This window comes from Triticum aestivum, chromosome 7A (assembly GCF_018294505.1).
Source record: "Triticum aestivum cultivar Chinese Spring chromosome 7A, IWGSC CS RefSeq v2.1, whole genome shotgun sequence".
NCBI classification, from domain to species: domain Eukaryota; kingdom Viridiplantae; phylum Streptophyta; class Magnoliopsida; order Poales; family Poaceae; genus Triticum; species Triticum aestivum.
In genome coordinates this window covers 256,864,795-256,889,515 of record NC_057812.1, presented here as the reverse complement: position 1 = coordinate 256,889,515, position 24,721 = coordinate 256,864,795, and positions in this window count along the sequence as shown.

The window sequence follows — 24,721 nt, the reverse complement described above, 5'->3', positions numbered from 1 at the left end:
TGCTTAACCTGCCAACTCCTATCACCTGCTTGATCATCGCCTCCCCGGGGCCTCCATACAGGCACGGCGCTGGTGCATAGGTCCGTCCCTGCCACACTGACAAATCTGAGCGGTCGAGCTCTGGCTCGCGGCATGCCCCGCGCACGCCACCTCATCAGGCCCTTAGTGCCTTCACCTCATTCAGAGCAACCAGCGGCAAGCTGACAGCTGTAACGGCAAACTGTGTTTCTTCTTGTGCATGTTCACAAGGATCCCGTGGGAAGGATAGCAGGCGGCATCGCGAGTCTCCTTTTCTCTCGTGCAATTTGCTTGCGTGTTAAAAGGGGGGCTCCTGAGCATCGTGACTCAGGAGCTCTTACTGGCTCTCCAGCCCTCACCCCCTGGCCTTGACCACGGCATCGTGACCTGGCATACCAGCGGCGGCTGAGCTCGCTCGAGGGCCGGGACCTGAGGACGTAGAGTACTAAGGAGAGCATGAGGGGAGGGAAACTCGTATAGGCCGGCCTAGATATGCCGCACAAGTAGGCGTGCAGCCCTAGTGCAACGTCAGGAGTCGCCACGAGATCAACAAGATAAGTCCCGCACTCGGATCAGCTAAATGTTTGGGCCTAATGGTCACTCACGCCTTGCCACAGCCCCGTTGCGGCAACGTCAATTCCCTTTCTCGCCTTACCATGGCTGCTTGAGTGCTAAAGGGGACCTCCTAAGCATCGCGCCTCAGGGGCTCTTACTGAACCTCGAGCCGCACACCTCCTAGCCTTGACCACGGCACGCGACCTGGCATACCAACGATGGCTGTAGCCTGCCTGGGGACCGGTACCTGTCAGCGTAGAGCAACAAGCTATCGTGAGGAAAGAAAGGGGGGACCGAGCCTTAACGGGACATGCATTCACCAAATTATCATAACAGGGAACATAAGCACAAAAGACATTACGGACCCTTACATGCCCCCACGGGGTAATTCATGATTCATCACAGGAAACAAAAGCTGATACTAAAGGGAATCCTATCTACATCCTTCCGTGGTGGACACCATCATCAACAGTGGGCCATGGGAGGCCGGCGCCAACCCCATCTAGATCAGCAGCGGCGACGGCCGGACGCCCCAGCTCTGCCCCCAGCGCAGCGAGAGCTTGGGGGCACGTAGTTGTCGTCGCTCATCTCCGGAGTCTCATAGAGCTCAGGAGAGCTGTTGGACTCCCAAGAGCTGCTGCTGCTCGAGTGGCCGCGAGCGGGATGTATGTCAGCCTCACGCTCCTCTCCGGAGCAGCACTCCAGGTGGCGGCCCTCAGCATTGAAGACCTTGAAGAAGAGCATGAAGACACTATCGTAATCAAAGTGGATCGCGAGGGCGCCCCTCGCGTGGCAGACCCGCGCGATCTTCCCCAGCCGTGGGTCATGAAGATCTTGTCGGTGGGGACCGCTTCGATCTCCACTCCGGTTGTCGGAGTGCTGCAGTCGGCGTGTTGCAACCAGAGGTCGAGAGGCCCCCTCGGTGGCATCACGTCGGAGAAGAACCACGGGAAGCGAATCCAGGAGCTTGGAGCCATCAGCGCCCACAGCACCCTCGTGAGGAGTCTGCGGCATGAATCCTAGGGGTGACGGCACGCGTCGCCATGGCGCGGCGACCCTGAATGCGGCGTGGGTGGCGCTGCTCATCACTTTGTCCTCCTGAGCCTTCGGCTCAAGCGTACAAGGGCAGCGGGTACCCCGGAGGAGGCCGCTCGCACCAAGGCTTCGTCGCCACCTGCATCGCCGCTTCATCACGGCGATGGATCAACCTCTTCTTCGGCGGAAGAGGCGCCAGATCATCACGGGGAGCCTTTCCTTTCTCTGCAGTAGAAAACTTTCTGATGGGCGCCATTGCTGTCAGCAGTGGAGCAAGGAGGAAGAAGCAAGCAAGCGAGGAAGAGATGGGCGACAAGGGCTCCGCCCCCTCCCCCATTTATAGAAAGGGAAGGCCAACCGGCGTCTCCCATGATCACATGTAATGATGGTTTCTCCTTGCATGTCGCGGGGACTCATCAAGTCGAATATTTGTCGAGGCAACATGGGGAAGCGGAGACGCCCACGTCCAATCATCCACCACGCGTCAATCGAGGCCGCAGGCTTTTGGTGTCCCGCGGCGCTCCATACTTGGCCCTTGGCTTCGCCGCGAAGCCAAGCCCGAGTGCACCTTAGGCCCGGGGGCTACTGTCGGCATCCTGGGAACAGGGGTCCCCAGACTTGCCTGCCTGCGGCCCGTGGCGTGGCTGAGCCAGCAAGCCGTACGGCCCATCTTTACCAGCAAAGCATCCAATACCCTCACGAGGGTCCGAGCCTCGCGAGGCGGACGACGCAAGACCTCCTCTGGAGTGGCCTAGCTAGGCAGGCTCAAGAGGAGCGGAGATATCAAGGTGGGGCAAACCTCACGAGGCCCTTGTGACGTGAGCCATGACGCACAACACCAGGCGGGCGCCAGCGCGCGCAGCGTCCTTGTTTCCTCTTTGGTTCTAAGGAGGCTAGTGCAGGCGAAGAGTACTGAGGCATCAGGCAAAGGTTGCTATATTGGTGCAACAAGACCAGGAACAGGAGGACGACAAGACGGAGGTCATCGTGGAGCCCAAGACGGTGTCACCACCAGAGATTTTGGTAGGCAAAGATTTGTCAGGATATCTTGTACTAGCTGCCCCCCTTCAAATTAGCCCGCCATTGTTGGCTCCCTTCCCGCTCGATATTTGGGAAGAGGACTAGGGCCTATATAAGTAGAGCTAGCCACCATGGTAGGGGGACGATCTGGGACGATCGGACGATCTGATCTAATCTGAGCTCGATCCAACCCGGTCGATAGCCTACACATAAGAACACCTCAACCGTAGGAGGCTATTCTTCCCTTGTACTCTTCATCATCAGCCCTAGAGGCAATCCACCACCACCACACAGGAGTGGGGTATTACACCACAATGGTGGCCCGAACCAGTATAAACCTCGTGTCTTTCTATGTTGCGAGTTCGTCGAGTTCGTCCGCGAGATCTTAGCGAGCTAGGGCGTAGATTGGTAGGAAGGAAAGACTTCGCGCGCACCCCAGTGTTCGAACCTTACGAGTTTGCCGGAACCCCACATCTGACATGGCCACCATAGTAAGCATTTAGTTTCCGAACATAACATCAGTTCACAAATCAAAGGGTATGCTGAGTCTTCCATCCTTCAATCAGGGCTGGACAAAGAAGGCGGAGCGGATCAAGTGTCCGGCTCTGCTACCCAAAGACCCAGCCATTCCTCTGCTAACGAGGATGCTGGTCCCGGTGCCGTATCAGGTGATGGAGAAGAAGGCCAAGAAGAAGAGCAAGGAGGCCAAAGGTGGCCTCCGCTGTAAAGGTACTTCGGACGCTATGTCTGGAGAGACCAAAGCTCCCTCCTCCCACCAGGGAGATGAAGACAAAGAAGAGGAGGAGGCAGAGAGCAATTCTCCCCTTAAGGGAAGGAAGAACAAAAGGGCGGCCTCCATAGACCCAGAGGCAGAGGCGTCCAAGAGAGGGAAGATATCCCTCTCGGACGGCTCAGATTCGGATGCCGAAGCCATCCCCGAGCGGTGCCCCAGGCCGCACCATAAGTATCCAAGTATGCTTTACATATATACGGTCTTTTATGATTGTAGGACAACATATTATATTATGTGTTTCAGTCTGGCCCACGACCTCCCCCAACTATCATCATCTGAGGGGAACTCTCTAGCGCGGAGATGGTGGAGAGCGAGACGCCTCCGCGAGCCTCTCCGCCAATCGCAGCGGATGACACCGAAGTGTTGTCTGATACGTCCATTTCTCATCATGCTTCTATATCAATATATATTGCATTATGGGCTGTTATTACACATTATATCACAATACTTATGCCTATTCTCTCTTATTTTACAATGTTTACATGAAGAGGGGAAATGCCAGCAGCTGGAATTCTGGGTTGGAAAAGGAGCAAATATTAGAGACCTATTCTGCACATCTCCAAAACTCCTAAAACTCTATGGGCTCAATGACTGGCACAAACGTCCTTCCTGGAACTTGAACTTGAATCATCCAGCGCTCTTCTTCAGGTAAAGTGGCGTGGTAAGTCCCGGTGAAGCTTGGTACTCCGATGTTCAGATATCTAGTGACTTCCTTCAAATGACGTCCGAAGGGTGTATCTTCATCCGGTTGTGTGAACTTGTTCCTTGCAACCGCCATCCTGAAAGAGTAGAAAAGATGAGGAGTCAGAATGAGAAGAGAGTAGTGATCTAGGGCTTTAGCTTAGTGGTCATGTCCTACAGTCAGCGTGTGCTCTGATATCATCTTGTAGCGACCAGACCTCAAACGCTCCAATCTCTGTGCTCAGGTGTCATCCCTGGATCAGTAATGCTGACACCACACAATACTTGAAGGATTTATAACAGAGTAGCAATCACACACTTATTACATCGAGTGTCTCAAAAGAGAACTTATTACAATAAATATGGCTTAAGGTCATCTAATAACGATAACAGCGGAAGGCTTGGAAGATAAGTGAGTCCATCAACTCCAACGGCATCACTGAGTATAGAACCACGACCTAAAGGCACCTTACTCATCGTCTGAAAAGTCTGCAACATGAACGTTGCAGCCCGAAACGGGTCAGCACATGGAATATGCTAGCAAGGTAACACATAGAGAGCAATAAAAGAATAAGGCTATTCTACATGCATATTTGGCTGGTGGAAAGCTCTATGGTTATAGTTTTGCGTAAAGCCAATTTTTTCCCTACAGCAAAGGAATAAATTTTATTTAACTATCATGATAATTATTAAACATTGAGAATGGTTGACAGCATTCTCAATCCCAATTAAGCATCATATTAAAACCCAACAAAATTAATTAGAGTAACATGATGAGATTCACATGATAATCCAGGTACCAGATACTCAAGATGTCTAGAACCGGGGACACGGCTAACCATGATTAGTTTATACACTCTGCAGAGGTTTGCGCACTTTTCCCCACAAGACTTGATCTCCTCCGTTAGGATTCTCACACTACATGGTGTTTGAGAAACAGATGACTGAGACATAGTCTTTCAGAAGCGCTAGCACCTTACGAACGGGTAGACCGTACCAACCTACATCCCCTACATCTGCTAGTCTACCACTGTAAGAGTTCGCACGGCTTAGTCAACTATGCTAGAGCCCATAATAGCTTGTGGCTGCACACGGAAGTTTCCAGTATGAATAAACTCATGATCCCTTTGAGCCTGGGTGGCGGTCCAAAATAAAAACAGGCAATCGCCGGAATACCTAGGTGCCTCAATCCACCCAGATGTGTATTTAAGTTGCCACCTTAGATAAACCAATTAAAATATCCATCTCACATCTGTCATGGATTTCACTCACCCAATCCACGTCTACTAGCTTAGCATGGCATAAAAGCAAACGTAGAAGTAACTCCCAAAGGTTTGATAATAAAACAGGTAATAGGTACTACCTCAACTACTTCCCAAACCCACAATTTAATTAGATCCTAATCATGCAATGTGTGAGGATTGATCTAATGCAATAAAAACTGGGTAATAGGAGGTATGATCAAAGTGTTACTTGCCTTGCTGATGATCCGTGAAACCTAGCGATTCGAAGTAGCAAGCGGGGCACTCGAATACTCTATCGCAAACAAACAAGTATACAATAATTACTCAACTAATGCACAGGTAAAACTCGAATAAGAGATCTAACCAGAAAGTTCAACTTAAGAACTCCGGTTGGCAAAAAGAACCAAATCGAACGAAGCAATGAAAGACAAACGGCAAAAGAAACAAGCTTCATTTACTATTATAGATCTAGGGCAATTTTTACTGAGGCAAAAACTTGTTAAGTTGGTTAAATGGAAAGAGGGTTTCGAGGCGAAACTCCAGGTGCTTGAATCGCCTGATTCCGATAAACGAGCGAAAAGTTAAACTAAAACGAACATCGGATCAGAAATCGCGATCGGAAAAATCGTGGATTTAATCCGAGAAAAAGAAAAACGACGAACAGGTTAACGAACGAATGTTCGTTAACTGGAACTAAATGATGAACGCGTTTGGTAAAACAAACGAACGAGCGAACGCTCGCTAAATAAATAAACCGGAGAAAAACCGATCTATTTAAAAAATGAAAACTAGGGTTTTCTAATAAATGAAACGGTTTTTCTCCGAAAACCGGCGGCGGCGGCTACTTCGGCTCGGGGCTCCGGCGGTGATCCGGGCGACGGCGGGTGGTGCGGGGCGGCGGCTCCGGGCGGCGGCAGGCGGCGGCTGCAGCGCGGGCGGCGGCTGCGGCGTGCGGCGGCGACGGCAGGAGGCGCGGGGCGGCGGCGGCGCGGGCGACGTGGGGAGGCGGCGGCGGTGTGGGGCTCCAGGGGGCTCCGGCGGGTTATAAAGGGGGGGTCAACTTGGGGAAGGGGGCGGCCTCGGGAGGCGTGTCCTCCTCGGACTCGGCGGCAGCGGCGGTCGGGACTTTGGTCCCCACCCGGGCAGGAGCCGGCGGTGGCTGGGCTGGCCTAGCTCGGCTGGGCCCTTGGCCCAGTCGGGCACGGGGGGTCTCTCTTTTTTAAACAATATCGCTGCGACTAAAAAAATCTAAAGAAATAAATAAAAATCTAAAAATGCCAAAACAAATTTTCATCGTCTAAAAAAATATTTAGAACAGGATGAACATTTTCTTTGCCCTAAATGCAATTTTTGAAAACTTGCATTTTTTCCTAAATTCAAATAAAATAGCGAATAAAACCAAAATAAAATCTTATTTGATTTTTTATTAAATCCTCAATATTTTTTTATTTTGGGAAAGTCATTTTATTCCCTCTCTCATAATTTTTTAATAGAAATATCTGAAGATAGAATAAATAAAATCAAATGATCCTATTTTCAAAATTTGAGAAAACCCAAATATGAAAATGATGAAATCCCCAACTCTCTACGAGGGTCCTTGAGTTGCGTAGAATTTCTAGGATCAACCAAAATGCAATAAAATATGATATGCAATGATGATCTAGTGTATAACATTCCAAATTGAAAATTTGGGATGTTACAAACCTACCCCCCTTAAGATGAATCTCGCCCTCAAGATTCGGGTTGGCTAGAAAATAGGTGAGGATGGTCCTTCAACAGATCTTCCTCTTGTTCCCAGGTGGCTTCATCCTCCGTGTGGTGGCTCCACTAAACTTTGCAAAACTTAATAACCTTGTTGCGGGTGACTCGACTGGCATACTCAAGAATTTTGACTAGTTTCTCCTCGTAGGTCAAATCACTGTCCAATTGAATTGCTTCTAGCGGCACTGTATCTCTCAGCGGTATATCAGCCATCTCCGCGTGGCACTTCTTCAACTGGGAAACGTGGAACACGTCGTGAACTCCTGACAATCCTTCGGGCAATTCCAACTTGTAGGCTACTTCTCCCATACGTTCCAAAACTTTGTATGGTCCTACAAAACGTGGCGCTAACTTTCCCTTAACTCCAAGCGCTTAACTCCTCCAAGTGGAGATACTCGAAGGTAAACTCGGTCTCCGACTTTGTAAACTGTCTCCTTGCGTTTAGAATTTGCGTAGCTCTTCTGCCTGGACTGGGCTACCTTGAGCCTATCGCGAATCAATTTTACTTTCTGTTCAGACTCCTTAATCAGATCTGGTCCAAATAACTGACGGTCTCCAACTTCATCCCATGACAACAGGGTCCTGCACCTCCTTCCGTACAAGGCTTCGAAAGGGGCCATCTTCAAACTGGATTGATAACTGTTGTTATAGGAGAACTCTATGTATGGCAAATTGTCGTCCCAACTAGATCCGTAATCTAGCGCACAAGCTCTCAACATATCCTCCAAAATCTGATTGACCCTCTCGGTCTGTCCATCTGTCTGTGGATGGAAAGTTGTACTAAACTCTAGCCTGGTACCCAAAATTTCATGCAACTAATTCCAGAACTTTGAGGTAAAATGGGTTCCTCTATCTGATACAATGCTCCTTGGAACTCCATGCAGACATACGATCCTGGTCATGTATATCTTTGCTAACTTGGCACTAGTATAGGTAGTCTTCACTGAAATGAAATGAGCTACCTTTGTCAAACGATCGACTACAACCCAAATCGAGTCATAGCCTGAACAAGTTCTGGGCAATCCTATAATAAAATCCATGCCTAGCTTATCCCACTTCCATTCAGGTATCGGCAATGGTTGTAGCAATCCTGCTGGCTTCTGATGCTCTGCCTTTACTCTCTGACATACATCACAAACTGCTACATACTCCGCAACATCCTTCTTCATTCCGGTCCACCAGAAAATATCCTTCAAATCCAAATACATCTTGGTATTTCCTGGGTGAATCGAATATGGTGAATCATGGGCCTCTTGCAAAATCAACTTCCTGATCTCCGAATCATTTGGCACATAAACATGATCTTCGAACCATAAGGTATCGTGCTCATCCTCACGAAATCCCTTAGCTTTTCCTTTGCTCATTTTCTCCTTAATAGAAGTGATCTCCTTATCAGCCTTTTGAGCTTCTCTGATCTTATCCATCAAAGTAGACTGAATCTCCAATGCTGCTACATAGCCTCTCGGGACTATCTCTAAACATAGCTCATGAAGATTTTCGGCTAACTCCCTTGGTAAATCTCCCGACATTAGAGTGTTGACATGGCTTTTATGGCTCAACGCGTCAGCTACTACGTTAGCCTTTCCAGGGTGATAGTGTAATCTCATATCATAATCCTTGATGAGTTCCAACCATATCCTTTGTCTGAGATTCAACTCCTTCTGTGTGAAAATATACTTCAGGCTCTTGTGATCCGTGTACACCTCACAATGATTTCCAATGAGAAAGTGTCTCCAGGTTTTCAATGCATACACTACGGCTGCTAACTCGAAATCATGCGTAGCATAATTCAACCCATGAGGCTTAAGCTGTCGTGAGGCATATGAAACAACTCTTCCTTCTTGCATAAGCACTGCTCCAAGTCCTCGACGTGAAGCATCACAATACACCTCATAATCCTTGGTCTGATCTGGCAGAATGAACACATGTGATGTAACCAAACATTTCTTCAACTCCTAGAAACTGGCCTCACATTCCTTAGTCCGTATGAACTTGGTATCCTTCTTCAACAACTCCGTCATAGGCTTTGCAATCTTCGAGAAATTTTCGATGAATCTCCGGTAGTATCCTGCGAGTCCAAGAAAACTCCGGATCTCTCCAACTGTTGTTGGGGCTTCCCAATTTGTCACAGTATCAACTTTGGTGGGATCTACTGCTATACCTTCTCCGGATATAACGTGTCTGAGGAATCCAACTTCCTTCAACCAAAACTCACATTTGCTAAACTTGGCATATAACTGATGTTCTCTGAGCTTACCAAGTACCAAACGCAAATGCTCCTTATGCTCCTCTTCATCCTTCGAGTAAACTAGGATATCATCAATGAACACTACGACAAACTTATCCAAAAACTCCATAAACACTTTGTTCATCATCTTCATAAAATATGCAGGTGCGTTAGTCAAACCAAATGACATAACGGTATACTCATACAGCCCATACCTGGTGGTAAAAGCCGTCTTAGGTATATCCTGTTCTCGAATCTTCAACTGATGGTATCCTGATCACAGATCGATCTTGGAAAATTCCTTAGCTCCTTGCAATCGATCAAACAGATCATTGATCATCGGTAGTGGGTACTTGTTCTTGATGGTTACTTCATTTAATCCTCGATAATTAACAACCATCCTTACGATCCATCCTTCTTCTCCACTAGAAGTACTGGCGATCCCCAAGGTGAAGAACTTGGGTGAATATAACCTTTATCCAGTAACTCCTTAATCTGCTTCTTAATCTCTTCCAAATCCTTTGCGGGCATCCTATATGGTCTCTTAGATATTGGCCCTGTGCCTGGCAAAAGCTCAATCAAAAACTCAATATCTCTATCCGGTGGCATGCCTGGCAACTCTTCTGGAAATACATCAGGGAAATCCTTCACTACTGGTACTTCCTCCTGCACAACTCCTGTTAGGCCATTTACTTGAGTCCTTTTCGGCACATGCCGGGATACATACTTGATCCTTCTCCCTTCTGGGGTGGTAAGCAAAATTGACTAACTGGCACATTTAATGTTCCCTTCATACTTCGATAACCAATCCATGCCTAATATCACATCCAATCCTTGAGATTCCAATACTATTAGGTCTGAGGGAAATGCATAGTTACCAATCCTTAATGGTAACCGATCACACCATAGACTAGCCATATCCTCTGCTCTTGGCGAGGTTACTAACATGGGTGACCTAAGGGCTTGGGTTGGCAGTTGATACTTATCCACAAATCCCCTTGATATGTATGAATGCGATGCGCCAGTATCAAAAAGAACGAGTGCGGTAAATGACTTAACCAAAAACTTACCTATTACTGCATCGGGCTGGGCTTCAACCTCCTCCACATTTACGTGGTTCACTTGTCCCCTGTTGAAAGCGTTCGGCTTCTTCCCAGAGCTTCCATTGCCATTTCCATTCTGGGATTCAGGACATTCATTAGCATAATGTCCGGTCTTCTGGCACCTAAAGCAAGTGACTTGGCTCAGGTCTCTCTTGGCTGGGGTTGATGGGTTTGTACGGTTCTGCCTGTTGCTTCCTCCATTCCCACTACCATTCTTGGTGCCATTATGATTGTGCGAGCTACCTCCTCCATGGGTATGCTGAAAATGTCCTCCCGGTCTAGGGGTAAAACGTGGCTTCTGCTGAGCTCCTGAATTGTACTTCCCTTGTCCATACTTCCTCTTGCGGTTCTCAATTTGCTGCTGCTTCCCTTCAATCATGAGAGCATGATCTACCAACTCCTGGTAGTTGTTGAAGGTTTCTACCATCAACTGCATGCTCAGCTCATCATTCAGTCCTTCCAGAAACTTCTCCTGCTTAGCTGCATCCGTAGCAACGTCATCAGGGGCATAACGTGCTAGCTTACTAAAGTCCTCCACATACTGGCCAACTGTCTGTCCTCCTTGGCGCAAGTTGCGAAACTCTCGCTTCTTCATGGCCATAGCTCCTGCTGGAACATGGGCAGTACGGAAAGCCTGCTGGAATTGGTCCCATGTGACAGTATCGATAAGGAAAGTGGCTGTGAAATTCTCCCACCATGATGCTGCGGGTCCTTCAAGCTGATGTGCGGCAAACTTCACCTTTTCCGCATCTGTGCATCCTGTCGTGGTCAACTCCCTTGCTGTCTTGCGGAGCCAATCATCCGCTACTATCGGCTCGGTGCTACTGGAAAACACCGGCAGATTCAGCCCAAGAAAATGGGCTAAGTGATCAACAGGTGGTGGTGGTGGTGGTGGGTTGTTGTTGTTGTTCCCCTGATTCTGATTCTGGACTAGCAACCGCATCAATGTGTTCTACTGCTGGATCAACTGGGTGAGTTCCGGTGGAAAGGTAAATCCGGGGTCACGTCTCGGAGGCATCTGAGGGTTTAGGAAAGATGAGATTTAAGAGTAGAGAGGGGTCTAGAGAGAAAACACTACCCATATGCAGATGAGGAAAAAGAAAACAATTCACTTCATTCAATCAAACAAGGGCATACAATCGATCTAACTATCACAAAAGTGCTCGGACTACTATATTTACATGGTGGACTACTACTACTGATGGGGTGGTCTACTAAATATTCTTCGGTTGCAGACTCCATGATATCTGCTCCAGCTTCATCAACATAGTCATCATCGCTATCATCAGGATCTGAGTCGGTGTCGTCGATGATGATGTAGTCTTCCGAGCGAATCTCCTTGGGTTCTTCATCTTCCTCTACTGGTGTAGGGTCTCCCATAAATATTCAAATCTTCTTGACCAGATCGTCATTCTTCTCCACTAATACTTCGATTTCCTCTACATAATCTTCATGTGTAGCCTTGAGTTCTTCCTCCAGTTCCTTGATTCTTGTCCTCGTCCTCTTCAGATCTATCATGTCGGCGCACATCTGGTTCTCCTGACGTCGAATGTGCTGGTTTAACTCTTGGATAAAAGCTGCAATTGATCTATCCTTCTTGGTGTTGATCATCTCCCAGTGCTCATCTCGACGCCCACAAATCTGGTAGATAGTATCCTTGAGATCATTGCGGTAAACTTCTCCAATGCGTCCCATGGCGATGTGAGCTGCCATGCTCTTTCCTAGACCCCAGGTTGGTGCATCAAAAGAAAACTCTATGGGCTCAGTGACTGGCACGAACGTCCTTCCTGGAACTTGAACTTGAATCATCCAGCGCTCTTCTTCAGGTAAAGTGGCGTGGTAAGTCCCGGTGAAGCTTGGTACTCCGATGTTCAGATATCTAGTGACTTCCTTCAAATGACGTCCGAAGGGTGTATCTTCATCCGGTTGCGTGAACTTGTTCCTTGCAACCGCCATCCTGAAAGAGTAGAAAAGATGAGGAGTCAGAATGAGAAGAGAGTAGTGATCTAGGGCTTTAGCTTAGTGGTCGTGTCCTACAGTTAGCGTGTGCTCTGATACCATCTTGTAGCGACCAGACCTCAAACGGTCCAATCTCTATGCTCAGGTGTCATCCCTGGATCAGTAATGCTGACACCACACAGTACTTGAAGGATTTATAATAGAGTAGCAATCACACACTTATTACATCGAGTGTCTCAAAAGAGAACTTATTACAATAAATATGGCTTAAGGCCATCTAATAACGATAACAGCGGAAAGCTTGGAAGATAAGTGAGTCCATCAACTCCAACGGCATCACTGAGTATAGAACCACAACCTAAAAGGCACCTTACTCGTCGTCTGAAAAGTCTGCAACATGAACGTTGCAGCCTGAAGTAGGTCAGCACATGGAATATGCTCGCAAGGTAACACATAGAGAGCAATAAAAGAATAAGGCTATTCTACATGCATATTTGGCTGGTGGAAAGCTCTATGGTTACAGTTTTGTGTAAAGCCAATTTTTCCCTACAGCAAAGGAATAAATTTTATTTAACTATCATGATAATTGTTAAACATTGAGAATGGTTGACAACATTCTCAATCTCATTAAGCATCATCATTAAAACCCAACAAAATTAATTAGAGTAACATGATGAGATTCACATGATAATCCAGGTACTAGATACTCAAGATGTCTAGAACCGGGGACACGGCTAACCATGATTAGTTTATACACTCTGTAGAGGTTTGCGCACTTTTCCCCACAAGACTCGATCTCCTCCGTTAGGATTCTCGCACTACGTGGTGTTTGAGAAACGGATGACCGAGACATAGTCTTTCAGAAGCGCTAGCACCTTACGAACGGGTAGACCGTACCAACCTACATGCCCTACATCTGCTAGTCTACCACTATAAGAGTTCGCACGACTTAGTCAACTATGCTAGAGCCCATAATAGCTTGTGGCTGCACACGGAAGTTTCCAGTATGAATAATCTCATGATCCCTTTGAGCCTGGGTGGTGGTCCAAAAGAAAAACAGGCAATCGCTGGAATACCCAGGTGCCTCAATCCACCCAGATGTGTATTTAAGTTGCCACCTTAGATAAACCATTTAAAATATCAATCTCACATCTGTCATGGATTTCAGTCACCCAATCCACGTCTACTAGCTTAGCATGGCATAAAAGCAAACGTAGAAGTAACTCCCAAAGGTTAGATAATAAACAGGTAATAGGTACTACCTCAACTACTTCCCAAACCCACAATTTAATTAGATCCTAATCATGCAATGTGTGAGGATTGATCTAATGCAATAAAAACTGGGTAATAGGAGGTATGATCAAAGTGTTACTTGCCTTGCTGATGATCCGTGAAACCTAGCGATTCGAAGTAGCAAGCGGGGCACTCCAGATACTCTATCACAAACAAACAAGCATACAATAAGTACTCAACTAATGCACAGGTAAAACTCGAATAAGAGATCCAACCAGAAAGTTCAACTTAAGAACTCCGGTTGGCAAAAAGAACCAAATCGAACGAAGCAACGAAAGACAAATGGCAAAAGAAACAAGCTTCGTTTACTATTCTGGATCTAGGGAAATTTTTACTGAGGCAAAAACTTGTTTAAGTTGGTTAAACGGAAAGAGGGTTTCGAGACGAAACTCTAGGTGCTTGAATCGCCGGATTCTGATAAACGAGCGAAAAGTTAAACTAAAACGAACATCGGATCAGAAATCGTGATCGAAAAAATCACGGTTCGTTCGTTAACTAGAACTAAACGATGAACGCGTTCGGTAAAACGAACGAACGAGCAAACGCTTGCTAAATAAATAAACCGGAGAAAAACCGATCTATTTTAAAAAAACGAAAACTAGGGTTTTCTAAAAAAACGAAATGGTTTTTTCTCAGAAAACCGGCGGCGACGGCTACCTCGGCTCGGGGCTCCGGTGAAGCTCCGGCGGGGCTCCGGGCGGCGGCGGGTGGGCTCCGGGCGGCGGCAGGCAGCGGCTGCGCCGCGGGGCGGCGGTGGCGCGGGGCGGCGTGGGGAGGCGGCGACGGTGTGGGGCTCCAGCAGGACTCCGGCGGGTTATAAAGGGGGGGCAACTTGGGGAAGGGGGCTGCCTCGGGAGGCGTGTCCTCCCCGGACTCGGCGGCGGCGGCGGTCGGGACTCCGGTCCCGACCCGGGCGGGAGGCGGCGGCGGCTGGGCCGGCCTGGCTCGGCTGGGCCCTTGGCCCAGTCGGTCGCGGGGGGTCTCTTTTTTAAAAAACAATATCGCAGCGACTAAAAAAATCTAAAGAAATAAATAAAAATCTAAAAATGCTAAAACAAATTTTCACCATCTAAAAAAAAATTTAGAACATGATGAACATTTTCTTGGCCCTAAATGCAATTTTTGAAAACGTGCAATTTTTCCTAAATTCAAATAAAATAGCAAATAAAACCAAAATAAAATCTTATTTGATTTTTTATTAAATCCTCAATATTTCTTTATTTTGGGAAAGTCATTTTATTCCCTCTCTCATAATTTTTAATAGAAATAATTGAAGATAAAATAAATAAAATCAAATTATCCTATTTTCAAAATTTGAGAGAACCCAAATATGAAAATGACGAAATCCCCAACTCTCTGCGAGGGTCCTTGAGTTGCGTAGAATTTCTAGGATCAACCAAATGCAAAAAATATGATATGCAATGATGATCTAGTGTATAACATTCCAAATTGAAAATTTGGGATGTTACAGCCACTGCACCTGTCGCAGGGTGGGGGCGAAGGCTAGGAGCCCCCTGGCCCCGCCATCGGTGCCGGTCGTCGGAGCAGGGAGTGAGGCGCCTGCCATGAGGGCAAAGCGAGGTGGCGGCGGAGCGCAGATCGACGGAAGGAAAACTCCGGCGCACCCCCTACCTGGCGTGCCAAATGTTCGGATCATGGGTTCCGGCAAAACCCTCAAGGTTCGAACACTAGGGTGTGTGCGAAGACCTCCCCCTACCGATCCACGTCCTATCTTTGCTAAGATCTTACGGGCTAACTCGATGAACTTGTAACACAAGGGACACAAGATTTATACTGGTTCGGGCCACCGTTGTGGTGTAATACCCTACTCTAGTGTGTGGTGGTGGATTGCATCTTGGGCTGAGGATGAACAGTACAAGGAGAAGAACAGCCTCCTGAGGAGAGGTGTTCTTGTGCTCGGTAAACTTGTGGTTGTTCTGCTCTCTCTTGATCCGACCAATCCATCCCCCTAGCTACGGTGGTGGCTAGTCCTATTTGTAAAGGCCCTGGTCCTCTCCCCAAATATTGAGCGGGAAGGGAGCCAACAATGGCCAATTCAAAAGGGGACAACTAGTACAGCTTATCCTGACGAAAGTGGTCTTCGCCTGCCAAAGGCTCTGGTGGTGACGCCGTCTTGGGATCCACGGTGACCTCCATCTTGCCGTTCTGCTGGTCTTGGTCTCGTTGCACCGATATGGAAACCTTTGCTTGACGCTTTGGCACTCCGCGCCTGCGCCTGCTTCCTTAGCACCAAAGAGGAAACAAGGACACTGTGCGTGCTGGCGCCCGCCAAGCCTTGGTCGTCATGGCTCACGTCATCGGAACCTCGCGAGGTTTGCCTGGCCTTCATCTCTCCGCCCCTCGCGAGCCAGCCTGGTGAGGCCGCTCTTGAGGAGGTCGTGTGTCGTTTGCCTCGCGAGGCTTGGCCCCTCGCGAGGGTCTTGAGTCCTTGCTGGTGAAGATGGGCCATATGGGCCCGCTTGCAGAGCCACGCCGTTGGCCGCAGGCAGGCAAGTCTGGGGACCCCCGTTCCCAGAACGCCGACAAATATTGATGGGCATGTTATTTACTTCTGTAATGAAGCTGCTAGAATTGCTAGACCTGATACTAAAAATAAACATAGACCTGTTGTAGGCATGCCTGTTATTTCTGTTAAAATAGGAAATCATTGCTATCATGGCTTATGTGATATGGGTGCTAGTGCAAGTGCAATACCTCATTCCTTATACAAAGAAATTATGCATGATATTGCACCCGCTGAGATAGAGGAAATTGATGTTACAATTAAGCTTGCCAATAGAGACACTATTTCACCAGTTGGGATCGTTAGAGATATTGAAGTCTTGTGTGGGAAAGTTAAATATCCTGGTGATTTTCTTGTTCTTGGTTCCCCACAAGATGACTTTTGTCCCATTATATTTGGTAGACCCTTCTTGAATACTGTTAATGCTAAGATAGACTGCAATAAGGATATTGTTTCTGTTGGTTTAGGGGATATGTCTCATGAGTTTAATTTTGCTAAGTTTCGTAGACAACCCCATGATAAAGAGTTGCCTAGTAAAGATGAAATTATTGGTCTTGCTTCTATTGCCGTGCCACCTAGTGATCCTTTAGAACAATATTTGATAGACCATAAAAATGATATGTTTACGAATGAAAGAAAGGAAATAGATGAAGTATTCTTTAAACACGGACCTATTTTGAAACACAACTTGCCTATTGAAATCCTAGGGGATCCTCCTCCACCTAAGGGTGATCCCGTGTTTGAGCTTAAACCTTTACCTGATACTCTTAAATATGCTTATCTTGATGAGAAAGAGATATATCATGTTATTATTAGTGCTAACCTTTCAGAGCATGAAGAAAAGAAATTATTGAAAACTTTGAAGAAGCACCGTGCTGCTATTGGATATAACCTTGATGATCTTAAGGGCATTAGTCCCACTCTATGCCAGCACAAAATAAAATTGGAGAAATACACGAAACCGGTTGTTGATCACCAACGACGGTTAAATCCTAAGATGAACGAAGTGGTAAGAAAAGAAATACTAAAGCTTCTGGAGGCAGGTATAATTTATCTCGTTGCTAATAGTCAGTGGGTAAGTCATGTCCATTGTGTCCCTAAGAAGGGAAGTATTACTGTTGTTCCTAATGATAAAGATGAATTGATCCCACAAAGAATTGTTACAGGTTATCGAATGGTAATTGATTTCCACAAATTAAATAAAGCCACTAAAAAGGATCATTACCCCTTACCCTTTATTGATCAAATGCTAGAAAGATTATCCAAAGATACACATTTTTTGCTTTCTAGATGGTTATTCTGGTTTCTCTCAAATACCTGTGTCAAAAGAGGATCAAGAAAAGACAACCTTTACTTGCCCTTTCGGTACCTTTGCTTATAGATGTATGCCTTTTGGTTTATGCAATGCACCTGCGACTTTTCAAAGATGCATGACTACTATATTCTCTGACTTTTGTGAAAGATTGTTGAGGTTTTCATGGATGATTTCTCCATTTAAGAAACTTCTTTTGATGATTGCTTAAGCAACTTGATCGAGTTTTGAAGAGATGTGAAGAAACTAATCTTGTCTTGAATTGGGAGAAGTGCCACTTTATGGTTAACGAAGGTATTGTCTTGGGGCACAAAATTTCTGAAAGAGGTATTGAAGTTGATAAAGCTAAGGTAGATGCTATTGAAAAGATGTCGTGCCCTAAGGACATCAAAGGTATAAGAAGTTTCCTTGGTCATGCTGGTTTTTATAGGAGGTTCATTAAGGACTTCTCTAAAATTTCTAGGCCTCTGACTAATCTCTTACAAAAATATGTTCCTTTTGTTTTTGAAGATGACCGTGTAGAAGCATTTGAAATACTTAAGAAAGCTTTGATTTCTGCACCCATTGTCCAGCCTCCTGATTGGAATTTACCATTTGAAATTATGTGTGATGCTAGTGATTATGTTGTAGGGGATGTTCTAGGACAAAGAGTTGATAAGAAATTAAATGTTGTTCAATATGCTAGTGAAACTCTAGACATTGCTCAAAGAAATTATGCTACTACTGAAAAAGAATTTTTAGCAGTTGTGTTTGCTTGTGATAAGTTCAGACCTTACATTGTTGATTCTAAAGTAACTATTCATATTGATCATGCTGCTATTAAATATCTTGTGGAAAATAAAGATGCTAAACCTAGACTTATTAGATGGGTTCTCTTGCTTCAAGAATTTGATTTGCATAGTATTGATAGAAAGGGAGCTGAGAACCTCGTTGCAGACAACTTGTCTAGGTTAGCGAATGTTCTTGATGACCCACTACATATTGATGATAGCTTTCCTGATGAACAATTAGCTGTCATAAATGTTTCTCGTACTGCTCCATGATATGCTGATTATGCTAATTATATTGCTGCTAAGTTTATACCACCTAGTTTCAAATACCAGCAAAAGAAAAAGTTCTTCTGTGATTTAAGACATTACTTCTAGGATGACTTACATCTTTATAAAGAAGGAGTAGATGGTGTTATTAGATGTTTTGTACCTGAGCATGAACAGGAACAGATCCTGCGCAAGTGTCACTCCGAGGCTTATGGAGGACACCATGTTGGAGATAGAACTGCACATAAGGTATTGCAATCCGGTTTTTATTGGCCTACTCTCTTCAAGGATTCCCATAAGTTTGTTTTGTCTTGTGATGAATGTCAAAGAATTGGTAATATTAGTAGACATCAAGAAATTCCTATGAATTATTAACTTGTTATTGAACCATTTGATGTTTGTGGCTTTGATTATATGGGACTGTTTCCTTCCTCTAATGGGTATACACATATTTTAGTTGTTGTTGATTACGTTACTAAGTGGGTAGAAGTTATTCCAACTAGTAGTGCTAATCATAACACCTCCATTAAGATGCTTAAATAAGTTATTTTTCTAAGGTTTGGAGTCCTTAGATATTTAATGACTAATGGTGGTTCACATTTTATTCATGGTGCCTTTCGTAAAATGCTTGCTAAGTATGATGTTAATCATAGAATTGCATCTCCTTATCACCCACAGTCTAGTGGTCAAGTAGAATTGAGTAATAGAGAGCTTAAATTAATTTTGCAAAAGACTGTTAATAGATCTAGGAAGAATTGGTCCAAGAAACTTGATGATGCATTATGGGCCTATAGAACTGCATATAAGAATCCTATGGGTATGTCTCCATATAAGATGGTTTATGGAAAAGCATGTCACTTACCTCTTGAATTAGAACATAAGGCATATTGGGCCATTAAAGAGCTCAATTATGATTTCACACTTGCCGGTGAGAAGAGGTTATTTAACATTAGCTCACTTGATGAATGGAGAACCCAGGCCTATGAGAATGCCAAACTACTTAAAGAAAAAATTAAAAGATGGCATGACAAAAGGATACAAAAACATGAGTTTAATGTAGGTGATTATGTATTGTTATACACCTCTCGTTTAAGATTTTTTGCAGGAAAACTGCTCTCTAAATGGGAAGGTCCTTACGTCATCGAGGAGGTCTATCATTCCGGTGCCATAAAAATCAACAACTTCGAAGGCACAAATCCGAGGGTGGTGAACGGTCAAAGAATCAAACATCATATCTCAGGTAATCTTATAAATGTTGAAACTAATGTTATTGAAACTATTACCCCGGAGGAATACATAAGGGACACTTTGAATGTTTCAGACTCCGAAAAGGAATAGGTACATGGTACAGTAAGTAAACCGACTCCAAAACAGTTCTAATGGAAATTTTTCTCCGTTTTGGAATATTTAAGAAAATAGGAAAATAAGAAGTAGTCCGGAAAGGACACGAGGCTTCCACGAGGGTGGAGGGCGCGCCCTACCCCCCTGGGCACGCCCCCTGCCTCGTGGGCACCTCGTGTTCTCTCCGGACTCAATTTCTTGCATCATACTTCTTTTGGTCGGTAAAAATTCATTATATAATCTCCGGAAGGTTTTGACCACCGTATCATGCAAATATCCTCTGTTTTTGTTTCGAGCTATTTTCTGTCAGGGTTGTCAAGGCCAGGCATCATGTCTTCTCCTTCCACTTCCAACAATGAGGGCAATGATGCTTGGCTAATGAAGATAGAGCTAAAGAGAGAAGAACCCGGAGAGATCAACAAGGATGAGGGGATCAAGAAGGCCGTGGGGGATCAAGTTCCGACAGTAGTAGAAGAAGACATCCTTCAACCTCATCACAACCTCTTTACTCCAATGGAGATTGAAGGTTTCAAGATGATTGAGTTAGCTCGCATTCAAAACAAGTATCTCACAAGTGAAAATATTTTGTTGAAGGAGCATATCATCGCACTCAAGGGCATTATCCGCAAATTGGAGGATCTCCTATGCTCGATGTGCGATTATCCATCATCACCAACACCTTCTTCACCAACAAAAAAGGAGACATAAACACATGGGTATGGGCACTCCCCTTGGCAACTTCCAAGCTTGGGGGAGTGCCCCGGTATCGTATCACCATCACACTTTTATCTTTACCATTTTTCTTAGTTCGATCCTTTTGGTAATATCTTCATCTAGTAGAATAAAAGTTTTAGTATGATCTAGTTTTGAGTTTTGCTTTATGATCCTTCTATGTAATCGAGTCTGTGAGCTATATATAATAAAGATTAGTGTTGAGTCAAGGGCTTGGTTATCTTGCTATGATCTTGAGGGAATAAAATAAAAGAAAAGGAATAAAAAGAAATAAAGGTATCATGTGGATCTTATGGAGAGTAATGACTTCACATATAAAGAGTATGATGAATAAAAGTTGTTGAGAGTTGACAAACATAGTTTTGGTCATTGTTGCAATTAATAGGAAGTAATAAAGAAAGAGAGGTTTTCACATATAAATATACTATCTTGGACATCTTTTATGATTGTGAGCACTCATTAAAATATGACATGCTAAAGAGTTGATGTTGGACAAGGAAGACAATGTAATGGGTTATGTTTTCTTACATCTGAGATAAATTATATTTTCATGGATCATCCAATATGTTGAGCTTGCCTTTCCCTCTCATGCTAGCCAAATTCTTTGCACCAAGTAGAGATACTACTTGTGCTTCCAAATATCCTTAAACCTAGTTTTGCCATGGGAGTCCACCATATCTACCTATGGATTGAGTAAGATCCTTCAAGTAAGTTGTCATCATTGCAAGGAATAAAAATTTCTCTCTAAATATTTATGATTTATTAGTGCGGAGAAAATAAGCTTTATACAATCTTGTGATGTGGAAGAAATAAAAGCGATGGACTGCATAATAAAGGTCCATATCACAAGTGGCAATATAAAGTGACGTTCTTTCACATTAAGATTTTGTGCATCCAACCAAAAAAGCACATGGCAACCTCTTGTTCCCTCTGTGAAGGGCCTATCTTTTATTCTTGTCTTCTACTTCATGCAAAGAGTCACAGTGATCTTCACCTTTCCTTTTTACATTTTATCCTTTGGCAAGCACGGTGTGTTGGAAAGATCTTGATATATATAGCTAATTGGATGTGAGTTTTCATGAACTATTATTGTTGACATTACCCTTGGGGTAAAAGGTTAGGAGGCAAAACTATAAGCCCCTATCTTTCTCTGTGTCCAATTAAAACTTCATAACCATAAATATTGCGTGAGTGTTAGCAATTGTGAAAGACTAAATGATGGTTGAGTATGTGGACTTGCTGAAAAGCTCTTATATTGACTTTTTCCTATGTTATGAAAAATTGCAATTGCCTCAATAAATGAGATTATAGTTTGTTAGTTTTCAATGAAGTTTATGATTCATACTTGAAACTGTGAATGAATTGTTACTTTAGCATAAGATATCATATCACAATATATATATATATATATATATATATGTTGCTGTTCTAAGAATGATCATGATGCCCTCATGTCTATATTTTATTTTATAGACACCTCTATCTCTAAACATGTGGACATATTTTTCGATGTTGGCTTTCGCTTGAGGACAAGTGATACGTCTCCAATGTATCTATAATTTTTGATTGTTCCATGCTATTATATTATCAACCTTGGATGTTTTATATGCATTTATATGCTATTTTATATGATTTTTGGGACTAACCTATTAACCTAGAGCCCAGTGCCAGTGCCAGTTTCTGTTTTTTCCTTGTTTTAGAGTATCACAGAAAAGGAAAATCAAACAGAGTCCAATTGACCTGAAACTTCATGGAACTTATTTTTGGACCAGAAGAAGCCCACGGAGCATCGGAGATGGACCAGAAGAGTCCCGGGCTGCCCACGAGGGTGGGGGCGTGCCCACCCCCCCCTAGGCGCGCCCCCTGCCTCATGGACAGCCCAGAGATCCCCTAACCGACTTCTTTCGCCTATATATGTCCATATACCCTAAAAACTTCGGGGAGCAGAATAGATCAGGAGTTCCGCCGCCGCAAGCCTCTGTAGCCACCAAAAACCAATCGGGGCCCTGTTCCGGCACCCTGCCGGAGGGGGGAACCCTCACCGGTGGCCATCTTCATCATCCCGGTGCTCTCCATGACGAGGAGGGAGTAGTTCACCCTTGGGGCTGAGGGTATGTACCAGTAGCTATGTGTTTGTTCTCTCTCTCTCTCTCTCTCTCTCTCTCTCTCTCTCTCTCTCTCGTGTTCTTGAGGTGATACAATCTTGATGTATCGCGAGATTTGCTATTATAGTTGGATCTTATGATGTTTCTCCCCCTCTACTCTCTTGTAATGGTTGAGTTTTCCCTTTGAAGTTATCTTATCGGATTGAATCTTTAAGGATTTGAGAACACTTGATGTATGTCTTGCGTGGGATACCCGTGGTGACAATGGGGTATTGTATTGATCCACTTGATGTATGTTTTGGTGATCAACTTGCGGGTTACGTCCATGAACCTGTGCATAGGGGTTGGCACACGTTTTCGTCTTAACTCTCCGGCACTCTTTGAAGTACTTTGTGTTGGTTTGAATAGATGAATCTGAGATTGTATGATGCATATCGTATAATCATACCCATGGATACTTGAGGTGACATTGGAGTATCTAGGTGACATTAGGGCTTTGGTTGATTTGTGTCTTAAGGTGTTATTCTAGTACGAACTCTATGATAGATTGAATGGAAAGAATGGCTTCACGTTATTTTACTACGGACTCTTGAATAGATCGATCAGAAAGGATAACTTTGAGGTGGTTTCGTACCTACCATAATCTCTTCATTTGTTCTCCTCTATTAGTGACTTTGGAGTGACTCTTTGTTGCATGTTGAGGGATAGTTATATGATCCAATTATGTTATTATTGTTGAGAGAACTTGCACTAGTGAAAGTATGAACCCTAGGCCTTGTTTCAACGCATTGCAATACCGTTTACGCTCACTTTTATCATTAGTTACCTTGCTGTTTTTATATTTTTAGAATACAAAAACATATATCTACCATCCGTATTGCACTTGTATCACCATCTCTTCGCCGAACTAGTGCACCTATACAATTTACCATTGTATTGGATGTGTTGGGGACACAAGAGACTCTTTGTTATTTGGTTGCAGGGTTTCATAAGAGAGACCATCTTCATCCTATGCCTCCCACAGATTGATAAGCCTTAGGTCATCCACTCGAGGGAAATTTGCTACTGTCCTACAAACCCCTGCACTTGGAGGCCCAACAACGTCTACAAGAATAAGGTAGTGTAGTAGACATCAAGCTCTTTTCTGGCGCCGTTGCCGGGGAGGTTAGCTCTTGAAGGTATATCTTTAGATCTTGCAATCGAATCTTTTTGTTTCTTGTTTTAGCACTAGTTTAGTTTATAAAAGAAAACTACAAAAAATGGAATTGAGTTTGTCTCATACGCTTCATCTTTTTAATATCTTTCGTGAGAATGATGGAAAGGAAAATTGTGCTCAAGTGCTAGAAGAAGAATGCATTAGAATGTTTGGCACTATATATTTGAATGACGAGCATGATTGCAATGTTGTTAGTATGAATTCTTTGAACATCCATGATGCTAATGATATGCAAAGCCACAAGCTTGGGGAAGCTATGTTTGATGAAGATGATATTTTTGTCCCCCAAGTTTTGATGAACAAATTTATTTTGATAGCATGCCTCCTATTTATGATGAAAGTGGGTTTGGAAGAGTGTAAACTTTAGGAAGTGATGATCCCACTATTTTGGAGGATGTTGAATCTTATTGTGATAACTATAAAAGTGGATTTGGATAGGTCATGACTTTATTTAGTAATGATTCCACTATTTCGGAAGAGGTTACAATTGTTTATGAGAACAAAGTTGCTATCTATGATGATTATTGTGATGACTTGTATGCTATAAATAATAATGATATCCATGAAACTTGTCATCATGATTTTAATTTTCAATTGGATTATTCCTCACATGATGATTATTTCGTTAAGTTTGCTACCACTACTATTGATGAGAAGAAATTTGCTTATGTGGAGAGTAATAAAAATTCTATGCTTGTGCATCATGAAAAGAGTGATTTATGTGATGGTTATATTGTTGAATTCATTCATTATGCTACTGAAATT